This window comes from Schistocerca piceifrons, chromosome 2 (genome assembly GCF_021461385.2).
Source record: "Schistocerca piceifrons isolate TAMUIC-IGC-003096 chromosome 2, iqSchPice1.1, whole genome shotgun sequence".
Classification (NCBI taxonomy): Eukaryota; Metazoa; Arthropoda; class Insecta; order Orthoptera; family Acrididae; genus Schistocerca; species Schistocerca piceifrons.
In genome coordinates, this window is record NC_060139.1 from 661,343,228 (window position 1) to 661,360,183 (window position 16,956).

General features: G+C 44.0%; 1 protein-coding gene and 1 pseudogene across 1 annotated transcript in view; both read left to right on the forward strand.

Annotated features, from left to right (window-relative positions):
• The first annotated feature begins 291 nt into the window (after positions 1–291).
• Positions 292–16,956, forward strand: part of LOC124776889 (glutamate receptor ionotropic, kainate 2-like) — a 200,712-nt gene continuing 184,047 nt past the window's right edge. Inside the window, exon 1 of the mRNA XM_047252076.1 lies at positions 292–422. The gene's annotated coding sequence lies outside the window, so the exon portion shown is untranslated. The remainder of the gene's footprint in view (positions 423–16,956) is intronic.
• LOC124778066 lies at positions 16,475–16,592 on the forward strand (annotated as a pseudogene).

Sequence of the window (16,956 nt, forward strand, 5' to 3'; positions counted from 1 at the left end):
TCCCGGACCGGCACACATTTTCGCTCTTCGTCATCTGATTTCGTTTAATGTCCCGATGCAGCTGACAGTAGTGATCCCCCTCCCATTTGCATATAACTTGTCGAACAGCTGTCGTATGACGTGTTCGTGGTGCACCACAGTTCTAACGAGATAGCACCACAGCGAGCCGGTGGCGGCAAGCTGCGGGGGAAACAGAGGGGCAATAACGGCGTCAGACACAAACAAACAGAAATAGGCGGACGCCGTGGAGCGGTGGTCGCAACTAGTGTAAACCAGGCTGGCGATATCAGAATACGCGTGCGCGCCGCGCCGAGCGCGCTGCTATGTATAGCAGGTCGTGTGCTCAGCGTCTGACAGGGGCGCCGCTGCACCAGTCTCAAGACGCTGCCGCCCGCGCGCTGCTACACACCCAACGACACACGGTAAGAACTCCTCCCGGTGGTTGTATGCAGCGTCTGTAAACAGCGCAGAGTGCGCACGTGCGCCTTGTGATGGGAGTTCTGTTTCAACGCGCCATCTGCTGTTTTCATTACTCCACTGTGGCATCAGAGAAGATTTATCTGCAAAGCCCTTTACGATGTTATCATTCGACCAAAAGAAGAGAGTGCCTCGATGGACAGCATGTATTTCGGAAAGATAAAAAAGGTGCAATGTACCAGCGGCATTTGTATTTCTTTTTTCACTGAATTCTTTACTTAGAGAGGAGAATTTGTAGGAAATAGAAACGAATTTAATCAGTGTTTCGTTTCACATTTTCGGTATGGAATTTTCTTTTCCAACCAATCACAATACGGCTCATTGCTGTCCTGAACACCAAACAAATATGCGTACCGTGCTCGGCCGGGCTACAGTTACAACGGACCGTCTGTAGAACACGTAGCCGGAAGACAGAAATTAATGAAAGCATGGTGTCTGCTCTTTTAGACATGTCAAAAAGAATAGACACTACGGATTCATATAACTGACTCACCTCGATGGGCAGTGAATCCACCACCTTCAGCTGGATGTACAGTTACGTCTGACCTCCTGTAGGAATCTGAAAGTAGCGAGAGTGGAGTTCATGTACAGGGTGGCACAGTGGTTAAAGCAACTGCATAGTAATCAGGATATGCTGGGTTCACATTCCTGTCCGGCACACATTTTCGCTCGTCACCGCTGTTTTCGCATAAAAATTCCAATGAAGCTGGCTGCAATAGTCCTTTCCTTTCTGCCCCACCTCCATCCTCAATTTACGTAAGGAGACATAAATGTCCATTAGCAAAAATTTCCCCTTCCTTCGATACAAAAGCGATCGAAGTTGGCGTCATTTTACTGGGTGTTCTGACACATTGAAGCGCAAGAAAGTAAGTCAGCCGAGGAGGTCTTAGAGGTATCTAAAGCTATTTCGTCGCTATTATTATTGGTGTTTTGCCCCTATAGAGCGCAGTTGGACTAAACTACATGGCCAGTTCCTTTTGCTGCCTTCCTTCCTGCCCAAACTTCCGTCACTCGCTCGCTGTGTTTGTGCTTCCCGTCCTCTGTCCATGCTTCTTGTCGGCTTCCTGTCTTCGGCTTCATCTAGTTTGCCGTTTTTGTTGCCCATATTTCTTTCATCGTCCGGCTGTGATCTTGCTTGCGTTTTTCGGTCCATTTTACGCCTGTTCGTTTCTGACAGTGTATCTCAAGTAGTTTACTTTTCTTAATAATGTTTCTGAATTTTATTCTGTCGTTTATTGCGTCTGCTTTTATGTTGAGTTGGTTCAGGTCGTTTTTTACCTCTGGCACCCATTTGTTGTTTCTAGTGGTTACCCAGTCAAAGATCTTTTTGGTCAATCTGAGTGATGGCATTCTGTATAGGTGTCCATAGAATTGTAGTCTGCGTCTTCTAATCTTTCCTGTCAATGTCGTCATATACGAGTCATACATCAGATGTGATGTGACTCGTCGTATATATATATGACTCGTATATGACGACAACAATTTATGTCTGGTTTCAAAGAGCATGAACATTTAATAATGAGACTTTATCCTTGAAACTAATTGTGAGAAAATAAATTAAGAAATAAGCCGCTGTTGCGGAAAAGTGATTTTCTACGTAACAACAACTATTTCCTCGGAAGAAAATGGAGTTGTCTGAGAAGAATGTGCCTGGAAGGTATATTGTAGCATCGGCAGGAACAATGGTCAGATGTAACATCACAACTGAGAGTTTCAGCGGGGAGGTGATCGTCGTACCAGCCGCTGAGACGTAGTGGATTAGATTTCAGACGTCTCACTTCAGGACAGTATCCACTGAGATATGTGTTTTTGGTGCTTGAAGCACACTTATTTCAGTACGACACGTACTAGGAGAGTGGATTTTATAATATAAAGCGACTTGTTACCCTGACGTTTGTTTTATCTGGCGGTGTGGTGCCTGTACTAAATTTTTTATTTGGTATATGTCTAATGTGTTTGCTTGGAAGAATTTGAAGAATTTAGTTCCTGCCTCGTGCTATTTCATGTTCACGATTGTCAGTTACACGTATCTTCTGTAGCATTTCAATTGCTTTTCTTTCCTTGTGTCGTTTCTTTCACAGTTGTTACAAAATAGAGAATCCCTGTCTCTGTCTTTTTCTCTGCGTCTCTCTCTCTCTCCCTCGCCCCTCCCCCCCCCCCCTCTCTCTCTCTCTCTCTCTCTCTCTCTCTCTCTCTCTCTCTCTCTCTCTCTGTGTGTGTGTGTGTGTGTGTGTGTGTGTGTGTGTGTGTGTGTGTGTGTGTATGTGTGTGTGTGTGTGTGTGCGTATGTGTGTGTGTGTGTGTGTGTGTGTGCGTGCGTAGATTTTAACCACAATCTTAACATTTTGATATGTAAGATATAACTAGGTACAACTTTACTTTCTGTTTCTACCTTCTACCCCATATCTTGTCATTATTCATGACATTGGTTCTACAAACAATGACCCTGTTAATATGACATACTTTTGAATTCATTAAATTCATTAGGTAGAGCTGTGAGGCCTAATTTGAATTTCAGAGTTTCCGTTCAATAGCACGACACAATAAACAAAAGCTTTCAGGTGATATCTGTGATTTATGTCCCTATCTTAGGCACCTACGTTCCTCTAGTTCACTGACAGTAATTTTCACGGACATCGCTGCACCCGTAGTGGACCGTCCGCCGTCACATCACAACAATGAGAAAATGCAAATCGTCAACAAGACGAATAGAGTCGTGATATACGAGTACTATGTAGTACTACATCTTCAATTGCAAACATGACCTGTACTTTCCAGAAACATGTATACCGAGTAGCATTGCATCGTCAGTTTTAAAGTTAACCTTTGCTTTTGAGAAATTTTTGGCCACAGTATCCTTATTCAAACCAAAATTTCCCTACTTTCATTATACATTTACATGAGAAAAGGTATATATTTGAAAATTTTCGGAATTTTGTAAAAATTTTCGTAATTTAGTCCCTCGTAATTCATGACTACTTCGTAGAAAAGTCATATTAGTTTTCTAGAATGTATACTGCCTGCATTTATCATAAATTAACGCTATTCTCGAATCTTTTAACGACGATAACCTTTCAAAGAAACGATAAAACTGGTATGAAGATTTCTGTTGTCGTAATAGATATCTCGTTTTAGCTGTTAATCACTTTAGTTCTAAAGGCTGCTGGTAACATGTGTGCACCAGGCGCAAGTTATTTGTTTACTTTTCAGTAAAATATTGCATCAGACATAATGCACCCTCACTGTTTTTGCTGTTCTCGGACAGGGGATGAGTTGGTTGCTATTCATTAACAGCTGGATATCGCCCTGACTACTGTCAGACAGTTGGAAGCTGTTGCCAGTAAAGAGTTAGGTGGGTAGCGCGAATCAGCTATCAGAGATACCGGAGATACCTGAAGTACTACCCTCTCCTGTGGATACTGTCTCTTCCACAGGAAACACAAAAAAATGTTTCACATGGCTCTGAGCACTATCGGACTTAACTTTTGAGGTCATCAGTCCCCTAGAACTTTATAAGAACTTAAACCTAACTAACCTAAGGACATCATACACATCCATGCTCGAGACAGGATTCGAACCTGCGACCGTAGCGGTCGCGCTGTTCCAGACTGAGGCGCCTAGAACCGCTCGGCCACTACGGCTGGCCAGGAAACACAGGATCCATCATTACTAGTCCACTTGACTGTTGTGGCGTGTCATGCTTAGGTCTAGGTGTCCTGTGCAGGGGAGACAGATACGAGGGAGACCTTAAAATGTTACACCTATCCACTTGATCGACAGCTTCGAGGTGGTGCCTCCACTGATAGAGAAACTGAGCCAGTGCCGCTCACTTCGCTTGTTGGGAAACTCTCTGTGTTCTGTGTCAATAGAAGACAAACGAAACTGAGTAGGGGTCTGTTAATCGTCAGCAATTGAAACGTAGGGAGTATAGTTGCACCAATTAGGAAAATTGCAGCAAGGGATGGAAAGGAATATCAGGTACACCCGTTATGTATGCCTGGGGGTACTCATTCAGAAATGTTGAAGCGGCTGTACCCGCAGCCATTGAGGGAACAGGATGCAACCAACTGCAGATAGTGGCACACATTGGAACAAACGATGCCTGTTGTCTGGGCCCTTTGCACTTTTGCTACCCGTTTCAGTGAAGGCATTAGTAGACAAGGCTGAGAATACCAGCCGTGCTCACGGAGTTTAAAGATATCTGTAGGAAACCCAGCAGCATCAGTGTAAGATCTAAAGAGCGCACCCCACAAGTACACAAGTAGTGAGAGTATTAAAATCCTAGTTGTTAACTGCAGAAGTATTCGCGACAAATTGCCAGAGTTTGAAGCTCCCCTAAAAAGCAGTGAAGTTCACATAATACCAGGTACGCAAAGCTGGTTAAAACCTGAGGTTTACAGTAGTGCAATTTTTGAGTAAAATTTAAGTGCATAAGGGAAGGATAGGCTAATGGGAAACAGAGGTGATGTATTTGTCACAGCAGAAAAGAAACACAAATTCATGGCGATAGAAGCTGAAGCTGCATGCAATATTTTTTGTACATTACTCTGTATCAAGTGTGGGTATCAAATTACAACTGGTTCCTTCTATCGACACCAGGCTCACCTCTTTGCTTGTTTATAACTTCCCTAATAATACTGTAGTCATTCAAAAACCAATTGCAATAATTATAGTTTTGTTAGTGCTGGATGAAACATTACTAAATGCCTTCTCCAAAACCTGCCTGGAACTAATATTTCGGAACCCCACACAAGATCGAAATCACTCTGTTTTAATGGTAACATATAGATCTGACCACTTTGAGGATGTCCAAATCGAAATTTTTTTCAGTGAACGTAAGGCAGTTATAGCAGCAATGAATACAAAGGGCAACTGAAACAAGTAGAGAGATTTATATGTATCTGAAAGAAGATCTGGGACGGACCTTCGAAGATATACCGTCACTGTAAAAAGAGTTCTAAAGAAACAAACTACTGCATAACAGGTGTACAACGAAGCATAGGACTGCAGATACAGAGATGCCGAATGAAACACTTTCACCTGTCAGAAAGAGCAATACGCGAGGCCCTCAATGACTACCGTAACTGAAAACTGCCGAAAGATCTTTCACGAAATACAAAAAATTCTGGTTGTATGTAAAAGCCGTTAGTGGCACCAAAGTTAGAGTCCAGTCACTCACGGACGAGACAGGAAGTGAAATTAAGAGGAGCAAAGCAAAAGCGGAAATGCCAGTGCTCCTTTAGAAAGGCAAATTCAGTACTACTGCCCTAATTTAACTCTCGTAACACAGAAACAATGATGAATTAGCCCAAGAGTTCCCATTGTCCACGATTGAGGACACTCGGTTTTCGATTATTATTACAAATGCATGCTACTTCAAACCACCAATGGCCTTTTGTTGTAGTAAAGTAAAGTTTCCTTCGAAAATGGGTACCAGCGTTATCCCTCTGCTATAGTTATTCAGTTCAAGACTGTTAAGTAGAATGGTGTGTTTTTGCAGATCCTGCTAGTTATCTCTGTTGTTAGTGTGGCTGAGTCTAAGGCAAGACCATTGTCATTTTCTGGCTCCTGCGAAATGTAATACTTTAATAGTGTTTGGTACTAGTGAAGGCCAAAATGCTTAGTTGTACTTTTGTGTTCCAATGCATGAAAACTGTACGTCCTCATCTAAGGACACTGGATACTTCCGTCAGAAACAGTAGATTTTTTCAGTTTTTTCCGACTTTTTTTTCATGTCTTGCCAGTGTTTTAAGGCAGTTGTAGAGGCAGGAACACCTACATTGGGAAACACAGAAGCAGATATGGTACCTCTACCTCCAGATGTAGATGAGCAGACATATGACGAAAATATTGAAGATGACTTGTTAGGAAAAACCTATGTAAGCAATATTACAGGTACTTCTGAAATTTTACATGCAAGAGATAACGGATACATTTCTCATTTTCTTTCAAAAGATCCTGTAAAGAGGAAGTTAAATAGTTTGATCAGATTTAGGGACGAAAGCTTCTGATCTGTCGGTTGAATTCAAAGAAACGTCGTATGACCTCAATCACATATAATTTTTTGAAGAACTCTAAACTGAAAGTTACGCTAGAGAGTGTAAGAACAAAATACCTTCTTCAGATGTACCTGAGGAAATTCTTGTATTTGTTATGTAAGGCTATCGTAAATTGTCCAGTGGAAGAAATTCTTGATCTGAGCATCATGATCTTGGTGTTCAGACAGTGAAAGATGCCATCAGTCATAGCAGGTATCTGGAACTGAAATCTGTATTACATTTCAGTGACAATAAAAAGGCCAATGATAACATAAGTAACAAATCTTTCAAAATAAAGCCATTAGCAGAGGCTCTGGTACAAAATTATCAAGGAGCCTTTCAGGAAAATGTAGCAGATGATGAAATCCTATAAAGTAATTTATAAGACTTAAGCCCATACGCTTTGGTTATAAAGTATGGGCCTTATGTGGTACTAACGGTTACTGTTACAACTTCTTACTCTGTCGTGAGAAGTACCAGAAGGATGACAATGATGATTTACCACTGGATTCCAAAACTCTTTTGAAAATGTTGTCGATTATTGATGAGCCAAACAGTCACAAAGTATTTTTTGACGATTACGAGTCACAACCTGCTCGTCCAAGTGAAGGAACATTGATTCCATGTAAGTGGAACCATAAGAGAAAACAGAACAAGCAAGTGTCCTTTATCACCTGATAATGTAATGAAACAAAAGGGAGCGGATTTTTTAATTCAGATTTGCTAGAAAGAAGGAAATTTTGGTCACAAAATAGAATAATAACAAGTATGTTGTACTAGCAACTAATGTTAGCTATAATCTATCATTGATCCCTAGAACAAAAAGCCGTTCCCAGTAGTTGAAAGAAATCACAGTCACACCCGTCTAAATGATCCACAAAATCATCGCCAATATTCTTGACATCCATTTGTTGTAGAATATTAGAACATATAGTATTCTGTGCTCAAATATAACAAAGTATCAAGAACAGAATGACCTCCTTCATCATTCACGTGAAATCCAACTCTCACTTTTCTCACATGACACTGATAGCTTTGGAACAAGGCAGTAAGGTAGATGCAGTATTTCTTGATTTCCGAAAAGCACTTGACTCAGTACCACGCCTACGCTTATTATCAAAAGTACGATCGTATAGGAGATCAAGTGAAATTTGTGACTGGTTTGGGGATTTTTTTTTTGGTAATGAGGAAGCGGCAAAGGGGTAAGTTATCTTGTATGGAGAATCATCGATGGGTGTAGAAGTAACTTCAGCTGGATTTCAAGCAAGTGTGTTGAGTTCCTTGCCGTTCGTGTTGTATGGTGGTGAACTTATGAAGAATATTAATAGTAACCTCGGACTTTTCGCAGCTGATGCTGTTAACTGTAATAAAGTACAGTCAGAAAGAAACTGCACAAATCTTCAGTCAGATCTCGATAAGATTTCAATCAAAATGGTGAAATACGTAATACCATGTGACTACAATTCCAGTGACTCGCAGCTGGAATCGGTAAAATCGATAAAGTCATACAAACACCTTGGTTTAACACTTAATAGGGACATGAAACGGAACGGTAACACAGGGTCAGCCGTAGGCAAAGCAGGTAGCGTCCTATGGTTCATTGGTAGACTATAAGGGAAGTGCAGTCAGGTTACAAAGGCGATTGGTTACAAATCACTCATGCGATCCATCCTAAAATATTGTTCAAGTGTGTAGTACCCGTAACAGACGGGACAAACAGGAGAGATTGATCATACACGCCGGCCAGTGTGGCCGAGCGGTTCTAGGCGCTTCAGTCTGGAACCGCGCGCCCTCTACGGTCGCAGGTTCGAATCCTGCCTCGGGCATGGATGTGTGTGATGTCCTTAGGTTAGTTAGGTTTAAGTAGTTCTAAGTTCTAGGGGACTGATGTTAAGTCCCATAGTGCTCAGAGCCATTTGATCATACACGTATCAACCACAACACTGTGACCACCGACCTACTATCGATATAAATCAGTTCAGGTGATATCAGCGTCACCTGGCGAAAAATAACTGCTGGTCAGACACACGCACGGGGCATGTAGTACCAGTGAGAGTGTTGACCGTGTGGACGGGTGGCTAAATGTGGTGAACTGACGTCAGACTTTAATGCTGGGCAGAGTACAAGTGTGTCTAAATACACAGCGCATCGAACATTCCCAAAGGTGGGCTTCCGCAGCCGACGACCCATGCATGTGTCAATGTTAACACTACGACATCGGCACTGGAAGTTGGAGTAGTGACAGAGCGTTTCATGGTCTGACGAATCCCGACATCTTCTCCATCATGTCAATGCGAGGGCGCTAATCCGTCTTTTTCCAGGGAACAGGTCCTTGACACCTGTGTTACTGGCGGCGGCTCATTGTGCTCTATTATGTCCTGGAGAAAATTCACGTCGTAGTCCATGGGTCCATTGGAGCTCGTGCAAGGCACAACGACGGACAAGGAGTATCGAACACTGGTTGCAGACCACTTACATCCCTTCATGACGATCACGTTCCCGACGGCAGTGGCATTTTTCAACAAAATAACGCGCCATGTCATAAGGAGTGTGGAGTGTGATGGAGTGCTTCGAGGAGCACAGTGGCGAGTTCCAATTGATGTGCTGGCCCCTCAACTCGCCATATCTGAACCAGCTCGAACACATCTGGGATGTGATTGGACATGGCGTCAGAGCTCATCGTCCTCCCCCACCCGGAATTTACGGGAATTAGGTGACTTGTGTGTGCAGATTTAGTACCAACTTCCTCCAGCGACCTACCAAGGCCTCGTTGCTTGCTTGCCACTACGCGTCGCTGCTATTACCCATGCCAAATGTGGATAAAGCGGCTCTTACGTAGTGGTCATAATGTTCTGGCTGATCAGCGTATACAGAGAAGCGCGGCACGAATTGTCACAGGTTTGTTTGATCGGCGGAAGAGTATCTCAGGAACGTTCGAGAAACTGAACTGGCAGACTCTTCAAGATAAACGTAAACTATACCCATAAAGCCTACTTACAATATTTCAAGTAACGGTTTTAAATGATTACGCTAGGAATATACTTCAACCCCCTACCTATCGCTCCCATAGGGATCGGTAGGAAAGATTAGATTGATTGCAGCATGTACAAAGGTATTTAAACAGTCATTCGTCCCGCACTCCTTACGCGAATGGAACGGGGAAAAGCCCTTATAAATGGTACAGTGGGATGTAGCCCTTGCCATGAACCTTACAGTGGTTTGAAGAGTGTCGATGTAGATGTTCAAATGGCTCTGAGCACTATGGGACTCAACTGCTGAGGTCATTAGTCCTCTAGAACTTAGAACTAGTTAAACCTAACTAACCTAAGGACATCACAAACATACATGCCCGAGGCAGGATTCGAACCTGCGACCGTAGCGGTCTTGCGGTTCCAGACTGCAGCGCCTTTAACCGCACGGCCACTTCGGCCGGCCGATGTAGATGTAGGAGAATTGTTCTCTCCTTATAATGATGACTCTCCATGTGACTTTGACTTGTTCCTACAGCTGAAGTTGAAAGAATAGCAAATTTATGCGACTGAGAAATTCCTCGAAGACAGAAGACGACGATGTGCACACCTTTCATACATTTTGCGTTGTGATGACTGATTTCGTAATCTCGAAAGATGCTTGGAACGTAGAGAATATTACTACAAAAAACATGAAATAAATAACACAGTGTTGTGAAATTGTTATGATTGTGTTAGTATTAACAGGTGTCACCATCTAAAGACGTTCTCCATTGTGCCTTTCGATGTACCTAGCAGTTAATCTTCAGACCTGTCCCCGAAAGGTGCAGCTTGTCAACAGTGGTATGAATGACATAGAACTAGAAATCGTTAGTTTTATGTCATTCATACTGGAAGCTGCGACTGGGCTAAGGCTAAATACAACTTGAATCTAACGAACCTGTTCGATTTGCAGGTAGGCTCCTACGAGTCACATGCATTTAATAAACTGGGTGCAATCGAAACGGAAGGAAAAGCTGTTGGCTCTGGCAAATGAGTTGCTGGTGAGTTTTTTTTAAGTTAATAGTGATACCAGCGAGCAGTGGCTCATCTCTAAATACTGAACTCAAAGATAGGTAAGTTAGACCATCGTTTACCACAAAATGTTTTACAGGAGGAACAGCAGATGACAAATTAATGTAATAGTTAAGTCTCTCACACATTCGAGATGAGTGGAAATTGTAATATGAAACGCATATACTTAACACTTGACAAAAACTAAGCGGAAAAGTCCATGGGGAAGGGAAGAAAATAGCCTGGTAACTAACTTACAGAGTCATTCGGGTAAATTAAGTACACAGTTTTCCATAGGACATGCTTTTTACGTCCTTCTGGTAGGATTAAGAACCGAGACAATTGAATCATTGTTAAGCCATTGGCTCGCACAGCCTGATTTAAAACACCATCCATGCTTCACATGAAAGAGCGCCTACTCCTGTCTCATCACTAACTTCTCGCTTACTATGCTGCCAGAACGTAGAAGCTTAACAGGCGAAGAGACGGGCTGCTGCTTCAGCAACTGCAGAAGGCATCTGCATTCGAGTGCTGCTCACACAGAGTTTGAATTTCTCGCCTCGGTCCCCGTCCAGCCAACGAGAGTTGTTCCACCACGGTCCCAACCGAGAGGACAGTTCTGCTTCCGTCCATACTAGGAGTACTTTACCGCTTCGTGTCCCCACCAGGAAAACTTCCCTACTTGGCGTTTCGACTAAGAGGTTTTCTCTCCTCCGCGCAAAGTGTTCTGTTGAGCTTCGCTTCCCGACTGATAATACTTCAAAAGCGACGTTCCTCTGCGTTCTCTCTGGAAAGACCACTTAAAATTGCCGGTTGTCCAATCAGACAGAATGCTAGGAACAACGCCTCTGAGAGGGCCGTAACTAAAATTTTCCTCTCTCTTCCAAAATGTTTATTATTACTTGTACCATTCTCTTAATTTTTCAATTTAAACGACTTCACAATAATTTGGTGCTAGATCCCAGTCCAGGGAAACTGTGGAAGCTCTGGTCAATGCGAGAAAACTCACACTTCCGCCCCTACGACAGTCGCAGCCAGTTCTCTCACTCCGGCTAATTTTAAGATATCGTTCAACTTGGGTCCATAACGCCCAAGTTGGCAGTGGCTGTGGTGAAATTCAGGAGTTGGTCTAATGTGTGAGACTGTGCTCCACGTTCTCCACCAGATGTTATCTGCATTCCAAGCTACTGCCCAAATTACCCAGAAGTGTCCTGCATTCCAAGCTACTGCCCAAATTACCCAGAAGTGTCCTCTCGGCACACCGGGCTGGTGACATTGCAAATCGAGCATATGGTTTAGGTAGTTACCCGCCTACAGCCTCTGCAAGATATTATTTGCATCCAGTACAACTGCCCAGAACCTCTGGACACATTCTGTGCTCGGCGCTATACGCTATAGCACCGCGATTAGTGAGCGTCCACCGAGAGTGCTCGGAACTGGGGCATGGGGGAAGGCGGACCACCCATCCTACTGGGGGACACACTTATCTGAGGGCAGGGGTATTTGTTGTGCAGACACACTCTGCACTAAGTGATCTCTTTGCCACCAGCGGCCTGCGACGGCCATGCCAAGACTTAGAAGAAGTGCTAGCCAGACCCTACATGCAAACCAGTACGGAATTAATGGAAAATATTTTATTAGAGGGAAATTTTAATCGCTACAATTATCATGTAAGATTCGTTTGCATATCAAAACCCGTATTATACTAACACAAACAAAGGAAAACGAATCTCGCTGTCTCTAGTAGGGCTCTAGCCTTACACGTTTCAGTACCACAGGTGAGAAACTGCGTCTTTCAGAGCTGGATATGAAGTTGATCACCTACACAGATAAACATCGATAATCCTTAATATAAAAAACTGTGATTCACACAGTATTTGCACATTCGTTGTAACAACTGAGATCACGATTCCTGAGACATGACATCCATTATGATGTATCAGAGTTAACTGTGTCTTAACCGTATCTGTTGATAGCAGATGACTGTAATGGGTCGGTGTATGTTAAAGTGTTGTTGTTGTTATGGTCTTCAATCCAGAGACTGGTTTCATACATATCCTCAGGCTACTCTATCCTGTGCAAGCCTCTTCATCTCCGAATAACTACTGTAACCTACATTCTTCTGAATCTGCTTAGTGTATTCATCTATTGGTCTCCCTCTAAGATATTTACCCTCCACGTTTCACTCCAGTACTAAATTGCTGATCCCTTGGTGTCTCAAAAGGTGTCCTACCAACCGATCCCTTCTTCTAATCAAGCTGTGCCACAAATACCTCTTCGCCTCAATTCTATTCAATGCGTCCTCATTAGTTACGTGATCTACCCATCAAATCTTTAGCATTCTTCTATAGCACCACATTTCGAAAGCTTCTATTCTCTTCTTGTCTAAACTAGTTATCGGCCATGTTGCACTTCCATACATGACTACACTGCATACAAATATTTTCAGAAAAGATTTTCTGACATTTAAATCTATACCTAATGTTAACAAATTTTTCTTCCTTAGAAACACTTTCCTTGCCATAACCAGTGTACATTTTATATCCTCCCTACCTCGACAGTCATCAGTTATTTTGCTTCCCAAATAGCAAACCTCACTTACTACTTTAAGTGTCTCATTTCCTAATCTAATTCCCCCAGCATCGCCTAATTTAATTCAACTAATTCCATTTCCTCGTTTTGCTTTTGTTGATGTTCATCTTATATACTCCTTTCTAGACACTGTTCATTCCGTTCAGCTGCTCTTTCAGGTCCTTTGCTGTCTCTGACAGAATTACAGTGTCATCGGCAAACCTCAAAGTTTTTATTTCTTTTCCATGGACTTTAAGTCCTACGCCAAATTTTTCTTTGGTTTTCTTTACTGCTTGCTCAGTATACAGACTGAATAACAACGGGGATATGCTACAACACTGTCTCACTCCCTTATCAAACACCAATTCCCATTAGTGCCCCTCGACTCTTATAACTGCCTTCTGGTTTCTGTACAAATTGTAAATATCCTTTCTCTCACTGTATTTTACCCCTGCCACCTTCAGAATTTGAAAGAGATTATTCCAGTCAACATTGTCAAAAGCTTTGTCTGAGTCTACTAAAGCTATTAACGTAGGTTTGCTTTTCCTTAATCTGTCCTCTAAGATAAGTCGTTGGGTCAGTATTGTCTGCAGGAAATCCAACTGATCTTCCTTGAGGTCGGCTTCTACCAGTTATTGCATTCGTCCATAAAGAATTCCTGTTAGTATTTTGCAACCGTAACTTATTAAACTGATAGTTCAGTAATTTTCATACCTGTCAGCGCCTGCTTTCTTTGGGATTGGAATTAATACATACTTCTTGAAGTCTGAGGATATTTCACCTGTCTCATACATCTTGCTCACCAGATAGAAGAGTTTTGTCATGGCTGGCTCTCCCAATGCTATCAGTAGTTCTAATGGAATTTTGTCTACTCCCGGGGCCTTATTTCGACTTAGGTCTTACAGTGCTCTGTCGTATTCTTCACACAGTATCATATCTTCCATTTCATCTTCATCTACGTCCTCTTCCATTTCCACAACATTGTCCTGAAGTACCTCGCACTTGTACAGATCCTCTATAAGTGACTCTGAAAAGACCTCTTATAAAGCAAAAGATACTTCCCCTTGCAACAGAGATGTATTTCTTCCTCCTTTTCCAAAACTTAATTACAGTGTATTGCTCAAGGCTTCGATGTTTACACACTGCAACAACACTTTTAACAAAAATACACTGGACGGTTATATAGCGTCTATTTCTTTGTTGCTGCTTACAATCCGAAGACTAATTTGATGGAGCTCTCCCCGATAGTACACTCCTGGAAATGGAAAAAAGAACACATTGACACCGGTGTGTGAGACCCACCATACTTGCTCCGGACACTGCGAGAGGGCTGTACAAGCAATGATCACAGGCACGGCACAGCGGACACACCAGGAACCGCGGTGTTGGCCGTCGAATGGCGCTAGCTGCGCAGCATTTGTGCACCGCCGCCAGTGTCAGCCAGTTTGCCGTGGCATACGGAGCTCCATCGCAGTCTTTAACACTGGTAGCATGCCGCGACAGCGTGGACGTGAACCGTATGTGCAGTTGACGGACTTTGAGCGAGGGCGTATAGTGGGCATGCGGGAGGCCGGGTGGACGTACCGCCGAATTGCTCAACACGTGGGGCGTGAGGTCTCCACAGTACATCGATGTTGTCGCCAGTGGTCGGCGGAAGGTGCACGTGCCCGTCGACCTGGGACCGGACCGCAGCGACGCACGGATGCACGCCAAGACCGTAGGATCCTACGCAGTGCCGTAGGGGACCGCACCGCCACTTCCCAGCAAATTAGGGACACTGTTGCTCCTGGGGTATCGGCGAAGACCATTCGAAACCGTCTCCATGAAGCTGGGCTACGGTCCCGCACACCGTTAGGCCGTCTTCCGCTCACGCCCCAACATCGTGCAGCCCGCCTCCAGTGGTGTCGCGACAGGCGTGAATGGAGGGACGAATGGAGACGTGTCGTCTTCAGCGATGAGAGTCGCTTCTGCCTTGGTGCCAATGATGGTCGTATGCGCGTTTGGCGCCGTGCAGGTGAGCGCCACAATCAGGACTGCATACGACCGAGGCACACAGGGCCAACACCCGGCATCATGGTGTGGGGAGCGATCTCCTACACTGGCCGTACACCACTGGTGATCGTCGAGGGGACACTGAATAGTGCACGGTACATCCAAACCGTCATCGAACCCATCGTTCTACCATTCCTAGACCGGCAAGGGAACTTGCTGTTCCAACAGGACAATGCACGTCCGCATGTATCCCGTGCCACCCAACGTGCTCTAGAAGGTGTAAGTCAACTACCCTGGCCAGCAAGATCTCCGGATCTGTCCCCCATTGAGCATGTTTGGGACTGGATGAAGCGTCGTCTCACGCGGTCTGCACGTCCAGCACGAACGCTGGTCCAACTGAGGCGCCAGGTGGAAATGGCATGGCAAGCCGTTCCACAGGACTACATCCAGCATCTCTACGATCGTCTCCGTGGGAGAATAGCAGCCTGCATTGCTGCGAAAGGTGGATATACACTGTACTAGTGCCGACATTGTGCATGCTCTGTTGCCTGTGTCTATGTGCCTGTGGTTCTGTCAGTGTGATCATGTGATGTATCTGACCCCAGGAATGTGTCAATAAAGTTTCCCCTTCCTGGGACAATGAATTCACGGTGTTCTTATTTCAATTTCCAGGAGTGTATATCCTTTGTAAATCTCTTCATCTTAGTGCAGCGATTACAATGTACTTACGCTAGACCATACCGACTATATCCAAGCGTTGCTGTTGGCCCTCCTCGGTAGCTGCGAGGTCAGCGCAGTGGATTACCAAGCGAACGGGCCCGCTTTTGATTCCCGGCCGGATCGGAGATTTTATCCTCTCGGGGATTGGCTGTTCTGTTGTCCTTACTTTCATATCGTCATAACTGACATTCTACTTGTGGGATGTGGGGTCCTCGAGTTATGCAAAACACCGTTTCTTCTCTCAGTATCGATAACTGGTGGACCTCACATCCAACAATTTTTACTGCAAACATGGCCAATAAAAGGAGCTGCAAATCAAAATGACGAATATGACATTCTACTATTGAAATAGCTGAATAGACACACCTCTAAAGCCAATAAATTTTTTAAAAAAGTTTTGTCTTCCATTACAAATTTCACACCTTACGCTTCCATTTTCAAATGGATTACTCTTTGATGCCCAGAACATCTCGTATCACTCCATTTTTTCATCTCGTCGTATTGTGCTACACAATTTTTTTCTCCCCAGGCTGAAGGAGTATCTCTTCGTTAGTCACTTCATAAATTGATATAATCTTCGGTCTTCTTGTATAACATTTCATCCCAAAAGTTGTGATGTCTTGTCGGTGCTGTTTATCGTCCAGTGGACATTGTGGCAACGGCCTTGCCGCAGTGGATACACCGGTTCTCGTCAGATCACCGAAGATAAGCGCTGTCCGGCGTGGCTGGCACTTGGATGGGTGACCATACGGGCCGCCATGCGCTGTTGCCATTTTTCGGGGTGCACTCAGCCTCGTGATGCCAGTTGAGGAGCTACTAGACCGAATAGTAGCGGTTCCGGTCAGAGAAAACCATCATAACGACCGGGAGAGCGGTGTGCTGACCACACGCCTCTCCTATCCAAATCCTCAGCTGAGAATGACACGGCAGTCGGATGGTCCCGATAGGCCACTTGTGGCCAGAAGACGGAGTGCTTTTATCAGTGAACATTAATATAGGGTTTTGTCCACCAATCGCCTTTATAACGACTTGAACTCTGCTGGTAACACTTTCAATGAGGTGTATGAATGTCTGTGAAGCAATACCAGCCATATCTTCATCAAGACCCTTACCAGACAAGATAGTGATGTTGGATG